Genomic DNA, 15,561 nt, shown 5'->3' with positions numbered 1-15,561 from the left:
TTTTTCTATTTATAGCGTCCGAGATTTTAACAATCTATGCGACTTTGGCAAGTAGCCGTGGGTCTGCGTTGTGGTAGACTTTAGTTCAAGATGTATCAATTAAACTGTATCAGCTTCACAGAATCTCCCAAGATAGGCATATGAGAGACCTGCATGCGAGTTTCAGGCCGTGTGGTCATCGCTTTAGCAGGCTAGCGAGAACTGCTTCGCCACTTTTTGTCATGGTCTGATGTGTAGCAGATGTAATTTACCGGGGTGCCTAATGAGTCCGCAATTAGGTTTTATAATGTCAGCAAACATGAGTATGCGAGTAGCAGAGCAACAGTTTTTCGGAAATACTTTCTGCTCTCATCAGATTCAATAAATGGGAAGCGCGCAGAGAACAGAGAACACAAGGGTTAGCTCAAAAGTATGGCTGCCTACCCATGAGAGCGGGAAAAAAGTGAGCCTGGAATTCGCGATCGCTAGCACGGCTCTCAGTTGAGATTACGTGACTAATATTAATCGTAATCGCTACCGACATAAACGTACGCAATACTTTTTTGCTCGTTAACAACACTATATTGCTCAGCGTCTATCATTTGTTAGTTTAGAACCACAATTTTGTCTTCTGAATAACTAAACTGACGGGCATAATTAATGCTCTTAGAGCTTGATTCAAGAGCATACTAAATTGCGCTTCCCTGAAATCATGGTTGACACTGACTCTAATAAAATCCTCGAAGCTTTTAGGAACTTTCTTGTTCGAAATTGCAACCGTAACTTTTTCGCATTCTGTTCCTAACGTAATTACTGACTACTTTAACTGAGCGTGCTTGCTATTTACAGGGCCAGCAGAGAAAACAAAAGCCACCAGAGAAAAGTGGAGGAACTGTTGGTTTTGTCGTGAGAGTTTCACAGTTACGCAAAGTGCCCGTACTATTTCACATACAGACAGGCTGGCTTCCTGCAGGCATGGCAAGCGTTGATCGCCGCAACTTTTCTCCACGTCAGCCATCCCTGCACAAGCCCTGTCACATATGTCTTGTGTTCTCTCCAGCGAACAGGAGCGAAGCTATCACGACGTCAACATTTCACCCTTTAGTCCTCCGGCTGTCTTGTTCAAATATTTTGTTTTCCGCGCAATGCAGGAATTTTAGACTCCTTTTCTGGCCCTACTCGTGCACTGTCTTTGAACGAATTTTCAGATTCTGCGATTCGTAGCCGATATGTTTTTTACAGTGCGCTTCCTTGTGTTTTAACAGTATCTAATATGCTCATGTACAACATTATCGGAAAAAAATTTTGAAAATTGGAAAATTGTAAGATACTGCTATGGAAATATTGAAGGTAATAATATGTCGCAAAATCTTTTTTTTTTGAAGTGTTTCAATTGATCGCATCGAACAGTAAAAGACAGCCGTACAAAACCAGTGAGGAACGCTTTTGACGATAGTAAAAACGTTAATATAAAAAATGTTAGACTGCCATCCGGTGATCTGCAGCTACATTGAATGTTATAGTGAATTCTAACATTGCATGAAAAAATTGTTTCCATAAATTGTTTTCCGCTCAAAAATAGTTTTGTCTAGAATTTTGCGGTTTGTGGATTTTTTTTTTATCTCATCATTTCATAGCCTCATAGCCTCCCTCGAGGATGTAGTATGTGCAAATAAATGAATTAACAAATTTAGATGTCCAGAACACCAGGGGCTACCAAAAGGCCATCTAACAGGTTTCTGGGTACTTGTAATCTGTACGCTCCATTCCGGTATCATTATGCCATGCGGCCAATTCCCTGCTTTTAGCGAGAGTTCTAAGCAACAAGAGGAAGACTAGTTGAGGACTTTGAAATCAAGTCCACTGTTAATTTACGAACGCATAGGCCGCATGTAATAGTACGTGAATGTTGCTGAGACGCTGCTTTGTTGCTGTTGTTTTTCCCATATGAAATGGCGAGCATATACATTGAGACGTTGGCCACGAGTCGAAAGTTGAATGGTGGATAGCAATGAAGTGAATGCTTCGAAGCGGGAGCGGAAAACAGTCACGATTTCCAGAGTAACTGTCGAGGAGATACAAAGGTGATGCTTGTTGATTATGTGTTATTCGGCCATTTCTTTCTCTCCTAGAAGCAACGAATGCCTATGGCATGTGCATCCCCCGTTCCTTCGTCATTTTGCAGAGTGCGGAAACCACGGGTGTCTATGTAGAATCGACACTGGCTACGGATGTTCCTCAACATTTCCTAAAGCGTAGCCTTTAACGTTGCCAACGGCCAGAAATGCGTACCATTGATGTGGTGAATTTTTGGAGCCCTTCATCTGCGGGTTTTATTGTTTTCAAAACTCGGAGGGTAAAAATCGGAAATCGGCCGATATTTTCTGAGGTCAAATTCGGGCACAAATCGGGTTATTCAGCAAAGAGGTCCCTAATTCGGGGTTTTGCGCAATTATTTGTTGCAGCAAAAGCCAAATTTGCTGTTAGCGCTTGTTTTGAGTGTGGAACATAGGATTCTGAACATAGTACTCATTATTTTTGTAAGCAGTGGGAAAATGGGAGGCGCACTAAAGAACGATTTAAAAAAATGAGAAATTTCTCTTTTGTTTATTACAGCTCTTACGTGGCGCACATTATCATCTCCTCCGCAGCACTTCAGCGTCCGTGCAAGACTTACCTGCCTTCAAACACTCCGAAAATATTCATTCCATATTACAGCGACTATTTTAAGCATACATAATCCTTGCGGTAAGACATCGTTAGTGCGTGTAGCATTTGATACATTTATTCCAATGAGACTTCGGGTCAGTACCGGTGCTTGGTCTCTCGTTTCCAAAGCATAGTTATCGAACTTATCCTCAAATTAAACCGCGTCATGATTAACAAGCGTTAAATAGGTTTACAAACACCAGTTAACTGAAAACTCAACCTCGAAAGATGCACAAGGTAGCCATTAATTTTCACGCGATCTGTTCACCTTTATGTACTAGAGAATTGTGTTCTCTGAAAGGCTCATTTCCGAGTAGAAATTCGGGTTTAATTATACAGATCTTTCAGAAATCTTTTCAAAATGCAAGAGTCGGGTAAAAATGAGTTTGAAACGAAAGGCCCTGAAGTGAGGGTTGACTAGTAGAAATAACGATGGCAGAATTCGAGGCGACGCACGCTTTTCCTTCGCACTGAAGCTGACATTTGCAAATGGTCTTTAAATAGACGGTTCGTACTCCCGCAAATCGCCTCCTTCCGATACAACACGTAACCGTCGTGCACCTACCGTGGCTGCCGACACGAAGCAAGCTGTCCCGAGCAGCTACTCTCTCTCCCAACGTCGTTGACAGTGGAGCAGTCAGTGGAACGCCGCTGGAGCAACGGCAGCAGCAGCAGCAGTCGCAAATTTAGCAGCCGCGTCAACTTCCGCTGCACACGGACGCGCAACACAGAACCACGTTCGAACCGAGCAAAGTGCGCGATCAACAGGTCTCCTCCGCGTCTTTCAAGGAGCTGCGGCCCGCGAGAGTCGCGGCGCCACCGCAGCAGATCCTCGGGGGTTCGCGGCGCGGGACTCGGAAGGAATGCGAAGAGTGAGTGAGCGAAGCGGGCGCGCTCCGTGCGATCTACTCTCACTAACTGCAGCGGCGGCGGACTCCTGAGCAGCGGCGGCGTTTAGCCTCTCCGGCGCATCCTTTTTCTGCTCCGCTCCTTCCACGAGTGGGATGCAGCGGGCCGGATGCTCCCGGCGCTCCCGCGCGTCCCGAGGAGCGCGCGCACGAGCGCCGGGGAAAGGGGAACGAGTCCGTAGAGGAGGAGGGGTGGGAGAGGGCGAAGGCGCATGCGCCTCGAACACGCCGGCCACCTCGTACTACACCCGTGCGTACTACGCGAGGAGCGCACCGGCAGGTACCCGGGCCGCCCTGCGCCACGCATGGACTTCGCCCCCGCACGTTCTTTTGCCGCGGCATTTGCTCGTGCGTAACGGCTGAGAATTCTTTCCCTCGTGCTTTCCGCTCCTACTCTCCTGTCTATCTCTCACTCTTCCTACCCTCCAGTGACTGGACTTGGCTGACGTCGACGCAGGGTGCAGGTACTTGCATTAGTCAACTGCTTGGTGTGTGAATGGCTTAGCCTCTCGTGCGTTGAAACTGCTTCCCTTCGCTTTTTACCTTCCCTCACCTGGTAACCGCGCTGCAACGGAACAATTCCTCGGGCACTTGGTGCGGCGAGAAACAGAGCTCGCCTCACTTTCGGCTTCCGCGTTGATGATGCCTTCTCAGACGTCCTAATTGCAACGGCTGTTAAGGGGGAGCGGCAGAAAAGGCGTGTATGTGTGCTTGCGGAGAGCTATGTGCGGAAGCAGCGCTGTCTAGCTGAGCGCGGGCGAAGTTTCCGAGGCGTTTTATTTTTGATGAGGGAAGGTGAGCAGGCGTTTTCACGCTTGAGTGAAGCTGGTCTTTAACACCGTGGAGCACTGCGTCTGCCGCCGTTTGCGTCGTTTCCGCTGAAGGACTTGAAAATGCGGTTGCTGATGTCTCATGCGGCTTTTTTCGTTACTTTACTATTTGGATTTTTAATTTTTCTAGAGCAGGACCACGGCCCTTGAATACTAAAGCATGCTTTTCGGAATACTATGTTCGGGGTTGATCGCGAACGAAAACTGAATGCGCTGTGCAGGTTGAGAAATTCGACAACTTTATTACAACTCAGCACTAGGCGATGAATACGTACTTTTGTATGGGAAAATACCTCTGAAGTTCCAGATTATCATGTTTACGAAGTGAAGAAAATCGCAGAAAGGCCAATAGCTCATACTTTTCTTGATCCTTTCCTCCACTTCTGCTGAGGAAAATATAAAATCAGAAAAACGAGACAAAACAACGATAACAAAATGCAGCTCAGTGGTTCAATGCGGGAAGGCAGGCCAGGGCTGAGCCTAGTAAGATAAATTCCGAAGAGAAATTTACAATAAAAAAGCTGCCTGACGAACTTGATGAAATGGGGAAGAGTTCAGTAACCACACGGGTGAAACACCTCACCCAGAGGGGAGCGCAGTGAAACAGCTTTAAGCGTGACGAATTTAGAAACCCTTAAGTCTCCAAGAGTAAACGGAAGGGCTCTTCAAGTTTCCCTGAAACACTGTGCAAAAAATTGATCGTACGCGTGCTGTGCTAAAGGACGCTGCCTCATGAATCTCCTCCTGCTAGAATTTTTTGTTGCGAAAGCAACACTACGCGAGTCGCCGAGCGACTTCGCGGAGCTGACGCAAGGCCATACTGCGCATGCGCGAGGACGGCGCACAGCTGGCGCGCCGCCGCCGTCGCTGCGCGGGTGACTCAGGGGTGCCGCCGCCGCGCTCGCCAGTTGCGCATGAGCAGTAGCGGCGCATAGCTAGCGTGCCGGGGCCGCTGCCGCTGCCACGCGCTCTCCATCGCCTCTCTTTCTCTCCTCGTTGCTTTTGCAATCCTCCAGGTTTAACCAGATCTATAGTAGGATACAACTTAAAAAAACAGCAGTTGCTAACACTGGGCTGTGATCCGCGGCGTCCTGTATTACTCCGCTGGTCAATCGCAACAGTAACAAAACCAGCTTTTTAATGTTTGACTATATCAGACAAGTCACGTATCAAAATTCTAGAGCTCATAATCTTTTTCTTGTGATAAGCTCTTTGTTCAGGTAACAAGAAACGTTTAACCTGCGGACTACTTTTTTGTCGTGGAGGAATTCTGTGCGCGGAGGCTGAATGTGGGCGGAGCTTCACAGCAGACTTAAGTTGTATCCGACTATAGACCACTGCAAATTTTTTTACTGCGCTTGGCCGAAGCTGAATGATCCGAATTCGAAATTTACTGTTCGCCGTCTTCGCCTTTTTCCTTCTCTCGTTATTCGTATAGCACGTTCACAGCTCGCACTCTGCAGGCCCAGCCCAGTGAATCATGTCATGTTTGGCGTAATCATGTCATGTTTTGTATTTTTACTTTGTTATTTACCTTGTGAGGGAGCTACTTTCTCTCATGGCGCCCATGATTGACTGGGCTGCCAACACTGCCAGGTAGCACTTCATGTGCTCGTTGTTTTATGACGTAATCTATTCGCGTTACGAAGCATGTTCTCTTGCTCGGCGAACCTAAACGCGTGCCTCAGTGAGCGATTTGGATTAGAATCCTGAGTTCGTATAGGCTGAGACAGAGTTAGTGCTCCTTCCCGGATTGAGGGGTCTGCTCCGAACCGCCTATTGTAATACGCCAATAGATTCTGTTTCGGCGTGGTTGCCGCATGACGTTCATGTGTCGCCTCAACGTTCCTCACGTATAGTCGTTTCGAAACCTATAAACGTAGACGCGTTACGCGGAGAGATTGCGTGCTTTAAAAAGTCGGAGGAAAGAGCAAGTGAACATTCGGGCGTGATTATGCTACGTGCGGAGGCGTACTATTTAGCTCAGACATTGATGAGGAGACAGTCTAACGACTGGATGAGTATATTTGTGACGCTCGGAAACTGTTTTATTAAGTTTTGCTTTCTCGCTTTCATCCTACCGGCATTAAGCGCTTGAGGTGACACTTAAGCTCGGCCTCAAGGGTATGGCGCGATATCGTAAATCAGTCCTTTCAGCGGCCGGGGTCCTCTTTGCGTGTCAGCTTAGCACAGGGTGAGTTAACTGCTTTGCAGAAGAGACGATACAAGATGAATAGTATAGTTAATGTAGTTAGCGCACCCCTATGCTAAGATGTACGACCATCTCTGTCCTTTAAAGCTTTTCTTTGCGTATCACTTCTCCTTGTTTCTACCTACATGCCCACATATGCGGAATTGGTCATTCTCTATTTAACATTCTTACATCACGGGGAGTCCTGATACTACCCCTGGCGCGGTGATGCAGCCGTTAAGATGCGCCACTGCCCCGGCAGGTGGCTGTTTAAAACACACCGACCGAGATTCAGGTTGCGCTTACCGGGCAACCTCTTGTGACCAGTAATTAACTGAGCTGTCGTTTGCCACGATAGGCAGTTTGCTCACAATCCGGTGGGCAGGCTGTGATGACGTCGCAGGGTCACGTGACCTAGATCGCAGGTGGTTAAACCTGCTTTTTCGCTCACAACGCGTGACGACACCGTTCGACATCGGGTGTTCTGCAGAATGGGAGCCTCAACGCTGTCTCATTAATACAGGGCTTAGTGGCACAGCTTGGAGATGCAATGAACACGGCGCGACGAAAGAGGACAGAAGCAGAACACACACGCCAGGATCAGCGCCACTCGAACTTATAAAAATGACCTATAGAAAGTCTATAGACTTATTATAGGCTCTATTGCCTTCCTATAGATACTTCTTTTTGTCTATTCATAGTCAACAGACTGTCTATAGACAAAAGTATACTAAAAGTGTATGGCCATAAGTCTATCGATTGTCTATAGACTGTCTATAGCATTTTCTATTGCCTATAGACTATCTAGGATTTGTCTATAGAGAGTCTATAGACTTTTTAACATATGTCTGTGGACAGTCTATAGACTGTCTAATTTTTTTTTTAAGGGCTGCGGACTTGAGTATTTTGCATGCGCGTCTGACGAGTTCTGAAGATGGCTCCAAAAGGCCGAAGATAGACTGTATTTCCAATGGCATCGGTTTTCTTCTCAAGCAACACGACATCACTCGAGAATGGAGGGTTCAGACGGCGATCAGGTTAACGCACAAAATGTCGGGATCGGTGCGGAAACTTCGATGAATGAAAGAACCCAATATAGAAGAAATGTGCTCAAGCAAAACTCTTGCTCGGGGCTAGTTGGTACAAGCCGTTTTCATTACAGCTTCAAACATGAGCCAACTAGCCCAAGCGAGAGTTTTAAGTGGCACTGCATTGATTGTGCTTACAATACACAAGTACAGTCTTCTTGGAGACTTTAACTTTTAACCATGAAAAACCTGTGAAATAGTGTACGATACTGTTGTGAACGCACTGATGGGAATTGCCTAACCTTCCGGTTCGTAGGAAGATCTTGCTTTTAGTTTTGCCCTGCGCTCGTACCGAATAGTTAAAACTGCCAAAGAAAACCAGTGCGGTGCGTTTTCGACAATGAATAGCAGAACAATATGAGCATACCAAGGAGGGATCTCCGAATATGTTGATTTTTATGGTGCAGTATTTTGACGTGCGAAAAAAATTGCGTTCATAAACAACTTCCGGCTGAAGAAGTGCTTCTGTCCAGAACTTCATGGTGTGTAGGATCAAGGAAAATACAATGCCCATGTTGACGGTCTCGCAAAGTCAGCGGATTATTTTCAGTGCAGACAAGCGAAACCTTATGTACGTTTCGATTTCAAATCCACGTTTCTCGGACAGGAATTTTAATTGTGAGGCAACTGTGGAATATTTTAAGCTACTGCTGTGGAAATATTGAAGGTAATGGCCCATTCTACCGATGCGTAGCAATATTTCTTCTGAGGTTTATCTATAGCTCGCATAATGTAGTTAACAGTGCCGTAGAAAGCCATCGGGCGATGTTTTGGCGATAGTGAAAATGTTAATAGCAAAAAAATGCAAGCCTGCCGAGGGATATATCTGCGGATATATGACTGTTACAGTAGAATACTACGATATACGAAAAGATTGTATTCATAAACAACTTCACGTCCAAAAATGCACTTCTTCGGAATTTATGGGTGTCTATCAGCACGAGGATGGTGAATGTCATGTCACAGCTTTCGCCACGTGTAAGCCGATTATATTTCGCAGAGCCAGGCGTTTGTCCTCCGGTCAAATGACTGGAGCATTCGTACCACAACGCCGTAGTTCAATCAAGGCGGTTTCGCAGCTTCCTCGGCGTTCGCACGATGTCTAAACAGACTATGCGGGTATGATATAATAATTGTCTTCATTCAATTATATCCCTTTGATTGCACGCAGACGCGCTCGGCTGATTCTACCGACAGTGGAGGTCCTTGAGCCATTGACGGAGGTTAGAAGGAATAAAAGCAGTATTAAATAAGAACTGGAATCGCTATGTTATATGTCCTCGTACCTATAACATAGCTATCAAATAGCACGTCCTCGCCTGTGAGTCAATTCGGTCTGTGATTGGCCGTTATCTTAGTGATCGCCATGCTCCTTCTAAAGCTTTGACACATTGCTTATTGTTCATGGCAGCCGCTTTTGCTATGGTTTCGTGGGATATTGTGATTGGTCAATAAATAGGTTCCGGTATATCGTAAACTTATCTCACATATGAAGGTCCGCGAAGAGCTAATCAATGTGATCGCAACTGGCAGTCACGTAAACCTCTTCACTTGTAAACTTTTCGTTCAATGAAAGCACAATTATAAAGCCATATCTTCCTGAGAGCTTCACTATTTCGCAGGCATTTAAAAAGAAATGGAAAAGAGAAGCGTGATACGTCGCGGCGCTTATTGCATAGAGGCCTGTTTCGATGCTGCCGCGCTAACCGGCAAAGATTGTCGTGTGTCTTCGTATACACGAGTCCATTCAGCAAAATGTCGGCAAGCGCCCGCTGGCCAGTGATGGTGCCATACGAGGCAACAACGTCTGAGAATGCGAACAATGATGAACTAGACTGTCGCTCAAAAGCGTACCAGCAGCTTTTCAGCGCGCCGGACCGATATATAGTCTTAATAAGTTTATTTCACTAGTACTCACTCTAAGACGAAACCAAGGCCTCGCTATTGGGGATGTATCAGTAGGCGCGGCGGACAATCAGGATAGTACTGAATCGGGGAAAATATTCTCTATACTACAGCGCTCACCGTCCCTGATTTCTATCAACGAGAGACCAGCTGAGCGTTTGCAATTTTAACTCTCTTTCCTTGCTTCGCATCTGTGCAGAAAGCACGCGCGACGTATGCCTGAGAGGCCTACCGTTAGAGCTATTCCGACAGCGTTTGTTTAAGGTTCCTTGGTACAACACGAGAAGGAGAGCCGCCGCAACAACAGCCACAAGAGGCCTCCTGCCGCAGGAGAACAAATTTTCGGCTTTGCCCTCAGCACACAGACGTCTCTTCGTTACCCGCCCGAACAAAGGCCATTGGATACACTGACACACGCGTCCTTAAAAGCCTCTTCGTTTTCCATCCGCTCTAAGACGAACAAGACTTTTGAACTTCACCCGGCGCACGCACTTCCGCCATTTCGCCGACAGGCCACCTCGAGCTGTCAATTCAACCGCCACTCGCAATTCATAGCGCGTTTACGTTTTTCTTTATTCTTTTTTTTCCCGTGCGGACAGGTTTTGAAGCCCCGCCGACGGCTCGCATCCGTTGTATACACAAGCGCAGGGCAGCGCGCGCGTCGGGCAAGAGGACACGCGCGTGTCTCTCTAAGAAAATGATGGAAGGAGTCGAGTCAAGGCGTCGACATCGGAACGCCGAAATCGGCCCAGCGCCGCTGAAAAGCCGGGCGCCTTGAACGCGCGCCTATGTGTAAACAGGAAAATGAACGACCCCGAACCACGGCGGCGGCGACGTTGACGACGTCGGAACACAGCGTAGGAAAGAAACAACTATTAAGCAGAGCCTGCGCTCTGGGCGGCGATGAAGACAGCAGCTGCCCCTGCTTGACTGACACCGGCAGATGTCATGCCGAGAGGGTCCTTGCATCTCAACCGGTGAGTCGATGAGCGAACGACCATCTAAAAAAGGACGTTGAACCTGGCCGCGAGGTACTTGGGCCCCGAGCGATGGCAACCGTCGGGACGTGGCCCTCTTGTCGCATCCTTGGACAGCTCGCGCGTGCCGCAGGCATGAGACGGGAAGCGCGGTAGTTTTGAAATCGCAAACTGTGCAGCTCGGGACGCGCCTGCGCCGATGTCGGGGAGTGTGAGAATGAGAGGGATGTAAATTAGCTTCGCGTATACGTGGCGCTCGGCGAGCAACGGCTACGTTCATGATTGTTGTCTCGAAGACGACGATTGAGGCTAGGTCTGTTCTTACGTGGTTCGAACTGTTAAAGAGACACTCAGGAGAAATTAAAGTTGGCCTGCATCGATAGGACACCGATAAGGGAGCATTCATAAGTTAGAAAAGACCAGAAAACGAAATACACATGTTGCGATCCCCTGCTTATTTGCCAAGTGAAATGCGTGCGTCGACACAGATTGTGGTGGTGCGAATCCCAGAGGCTAGGCTGAACCGCCATTCACTTTAAGACAGCGGCAGCCGATCCTTTGCAGTAAGAATGTCATGAATCGACCGGAGGGAACATTTTTGCATACAATTTTCTTGGCGGTAAATGCGCCTGCTGACGTGCAAACGTCAACATACCTAGAAAGAGCCAAATAATCAATGCTTACTGAGAACGATATGTGCACGGAGTTGTCATCAGTGACCCCTTAACAACTGTCTACGTATGCTTGTCATCAGAGGTACTGCCTGCTAGTAACATTTTCAACCAACCTCTGAGATCGATGTCTCACAGGAGCTTTGGCTAAATGAGTATTGGGGACTTGCGAAATATGAAGCTGTGGTATTGTTTTTTTTTTTTGCGCAACTGTGCACGTGCAGCTGCCATTGCGCTTAACTTGAACGCACCTCATAGACGAACTTGAGCTTGCACGCTGCTTAAGCTCGCAGATTATAGGCTGACCACTTTTCTTTTCGTAATCCGTGGTTTCCTGCTATCATACACGTAGAAATTTGCCATGCGTGTCCGGATTAACTGTGATAGAAGCAGTACAAAGGGGAAGGGGGGGAGGGGGGAAGGGGGAGGGGGGAGGCACTGTGGATGCAGCGCCGAACTGGTAGAATTTATCCCGACGTCTTTACTGCAGCTGTTGCGTTTCACTGTGGGAACAGGGTTATTGCACCTCCCTTCCGCCTTCGGTCACGGAGGTTAGCCCCTTGCTCGTGAAAGTGATACACCTTTCGTATTCGGATTCCCTCAGAGCAGCACCTTAAATAAAGCTAAAAAAACTGACAATATATCTCATATATTTATTCAAGAGAAAAAAAAAAACCATCCTTTTTCTGTATGCATTCCCAAAGACGTTCTAAGGCTTAAAGTATCGAAAATTGTAAACTTCAGTGGGTGTTTCCGCGTAAAAGTACCTTAGCTCATTTTGCAGTGTAGGCGTGTCATACGAGTGTGTTTGCGGCATGAGGTGCGTGTCCCGAGCAATTCGGAAACCCAGGGCAATGATTGAAATTTATGCTGCTCTTTCTTATGCCAGTATGGAGTACATGTTCTTAGTATTAAGCGGGAAAAGAAAAATCACCCACTACATATATGAAAATATGCGCAGAAAACTCTAATTAAACTATTACAGGGCCATTTAGTACACGTTATATTTGTTCAACGTACTACAGGTTCCATATAGTTGATCTACGACAACCTCTACCTCACCTTCCTCTGTTTATGAAACCAACACTGCCCATGCTCTTCCGCGGATTACTTCCGTCAGTCCTAATCATAGAGTTTCTTACTATTACCTAGAGGGAAAGCTGGCAAGCCGTCTATGGGAGTTTGCATGGAGACCCCACGTGACCACCTCAGCCACCATGGGCGCTCAAAGCATCATGGGGCGGTGAGCTACTTGTTGCGGAACTGTAACTTTTGGCCAAAAAATAATAAAAAAAATAAAGCTGTTTGATAGCTACAAACGTCCTAACATTCAATATCTTGTCTAACGATTGCAACAAACGAGCAGAAAAGCATTTAAGTGCAAAGTTTGCCTAAAATAAGACATGACTAGCTTTCCTATTGGCCAAGTGATGAACACTAAAAAAACTAATATTTCGTAATTAACAGGCGCACTTTTAAAAGTAAATATGTTTTCAGAAAAAATGTTGTTGTTTAGATACTTTAAGAGGTTTTTTAATGGCATTTCGGAAGAGTAAAACCTTTTATTGGCGTCGTGTGTCGTCGCGTCTTCACTACTATGGCTTTTGCACACTGCGTTCGCGCGAAAGTCGTCTGCGCACACACGAACTACGTTTTCGGAATGAAACGCCTTAGAACTGCCACTCTGTGTTCCCGAAAAACTACGACTGTGCCGCAACAAGTAGCTCACCGCCCCATGATGCTTTGAGCGTCCATGTTGGCTGAAGTGCAGCGCCGCCAGCTTTCCCTCTAGGTAGTAGTAAGAAACTCTATGGTCCTAATCAAACGGATCGTACGTTACCAGCTTCGGAATCAACTCAGCGGCGTTGTTGTTCGGCTGCTGAACCCAAGGTCGCGAGTTCGATCCTAGGCACGGAAGCGGTATTTCTATGGAGGTGGAATCCAAAAACGCGCCTGTGCTGTCCAACGTCCGCGCATGTTGAAAATCCCCAAGTGGTCTCAATTAATCCTGAGCTCTCTCAGTACAGCGTCCCTCATAGCCAATTTGTTCCTTTGAGACTTAAACCCCACAAATTGGATCATGTGCCTTGTGCCATTTATGTTACCCTGATTTATTGCTTGTTTTGGCTTCTCTGCATTTTCTCGCAAATTTGGCAACCATAGGAGAAAAAATCATTGAGCGCAAATTGTGAGTTTGCTAACCTGTTATCTTCATTTTACGCCATTTCATTTTGTTCTTTCTGTAATCCTTCTTTAAAGCTAATTTTAGTTGGCTTGTGTGCGTTCACATATGCAGGGTGTCCGCGTATCATGCCAAATGTTGCTGCATGCTTATTGGCATTATCGACGGTCACGTGAAACAAGTGGGTGCATTTTGATTGTACGCTAAATGTAGTTAGCCAGAAATAAATATTGATCTTTTAAACCACTGGAGATAAACGGAAACTGCTAAAGTGAAAATTGCAGACTGGCAAAAAAAAAAAAAAACGGATGCAATTGGATAGATTTGTAACCGTAGCTCTTAGTTCAGAGTATTTCCGCGCTCTGAACAAAAGAAGCGAAACCTGAACACGTTGCCTAAGACCCCGCGCTTCGGAGCACTCTGCTACTGAGGTGACACAGCGTGCCCAAGCAGGCGCAGCTGCAGGGGTCATCAACGTTCGCCGCAGCCTGAATTCTTGCGCTTGTGTGAAGACTGAGTAAACCAACCTTTTCGGAAACTACGCCGTTTATTGCCACTTCTCACATTCTATAAATTCCTAATAGAAACGTTTGGTGCATATGTGTCAGTTTAGAACTTGGTTGACTAATTGTACATCATTAAATAGATTCGCAAGTACGAAAAAAACAACATAATTTTCTTTGGAACCACTAAGAATAATGCCTACATTCGACTCTGGCAACTTGGGCTAGCTTCTTAATTATTAATAGCTCCTGCCTTGCGCTATATGGGGCTCACTGAATGAAGTAGAAAGGTATGCTCATTTCAATTCCGGCTTGTCTGAAGTTCCTTAAAGCCTCCGGACACCAAACTTGACTTTGTGCCACGCAGAAATCCAGCAAGAACGGTCTCCTATGCGCTCACTTCTACTGCGGTGGTTGCTGCCTACTGCGCCTCACTGCGCCTAATGCCTAATGCACCTCAATGACGTCTACAGTGTGCAGACGTGTGAAAAGTTCGCACGCCGGGGTAACAAGCATCGGCTAGCTCATCCACCCATACGCTGCTTCCTGCCTTCACATTTAAGCTGCCTGAATCCCTTCTCTCAGGAGCTGTTCAGGGGTCCAGTGAAAATGAGACAGTTACAGTGTATTTCCTTTCTTTGTTTTTTTCGTTCCCAAGAAACCCGCACCATACGTTCGTCATTAGCGAAACATTATTGCACCGGTGTCTCGGGTTTCGCTTCAGGTCGCTCACTGAGAGGCTCTGACGGGAAACAAATGTAATGAATCGAGTAACTGCAGTGCGTCATGCGTCTCACTGCCCCCGTCTGGAGTTTTGGATATGAGAAAAGCGAAGGCGTATATTGAGCTTCCATTTCCCGGCAAAGCCAGATGCAGCCTTATCCAACCGTGGGCTGGATTAGGCTGGGTGGACACCGCGGCGAGACCGAAGACGGAGGCAGTGGGTCTACTGACGGTCTGCTCCAATTCTCTCGAGATCGCAAACATGCCGATTCTCTAAAGCTCGGGGCTTGGCGTTCGCAGCGAGTGCAACTTTGGCCGGCCGAACTTCGGGACACCGCGTTGCCGCTGCCATTGTTGGTCGCATAGCTAGCTTAATGTTGTAGTCCGCCTCCGTACCCTGCCGCACCACTGCCAGGAGTGGTCTTAAGGTACAGCCTTCTTATAATCTCTGCAGCTTACCGCTCTTGCTTGAAGCGAAATCTTCGCTGATATAGCTGACTGGGATACAAGAGCCGTCGCTTCGGCTGCGCATGAGTGGTAGACACGTGAGTTCATTCAACACTTCCTCACGTTTCTTAGAGTCTCAGAACAGGGTTAGATTGTTTACCTTTTAGTCACTGCCATCTTTGTCTGAACGGTGCTCTGAAGCCAGCACTGCTGAGCCCGTAAGCGATGTCCTCAGAAAGTCGCAGGAGCTAGAGAGTCACTGTGTGATTAACGGAAACCACGTTGCTACTCGTATGTCATTTCTTTGCATTTCTTTGCTTGAAGCTCCACTAACAGTGGCACTTCACCTTAGTGCCAAGAAAACTCCACTACCCTCACAAACTTCGAGATTTCCATCTATTGTACGCTTATCAACGTCTCTACCTACGTACAAAATTTGTGCAGCTAA

The 15,561-nt window shown here is 46.8% G+C and overlaps 1 protein-coding gene across 2 annotated transcripts in view; it reads right to left on the bottom strand.

Annotated features, from left to right (window-relative positions):
- The window catches only part of LOC149341629 (uncharacterized), a 138,166-nt gene that overhangs the window by 109,068 nt on the left and 13,537 nt on the right, over positions 1-15,561 (bottom strand). Inside the window, exon 1 of one of the 2 annotated variants that reach the window (XM_089543750.1) lies at positions 3,254-3,670. The exons of the other annotated variant lie outside the window; for it this stretch is intronic. The gene's annotated coding sequence lies outside the window, so the exon portion shown is untranslated. Of the gene's footprint in view, positions 1-3,253; positions 3,671-15,561 lie in introns of those variants that run through there. 2 annotated transcript variants of the gene reach the window in all.

The sequence above is a fragment of the Amblyomma mixtum genome, chromosome 5 (assembly GCF_055824585.1).
Source record: "Amblyomma mixtum isolate Tamu chromosome 5, ASM5582458v1, whole genome shotgun sequence".
In the NCBI taxonomy this organism is placed as follows: Eukaryota; Metazoa; Arthropoda; class Arachnida; order Ixodida; family Ixodidae; genus Amblyomma; species Amblyomma mixtum.
This window is presented reverse-complemented; position numbering and strand designations above follow the sequence as displayed.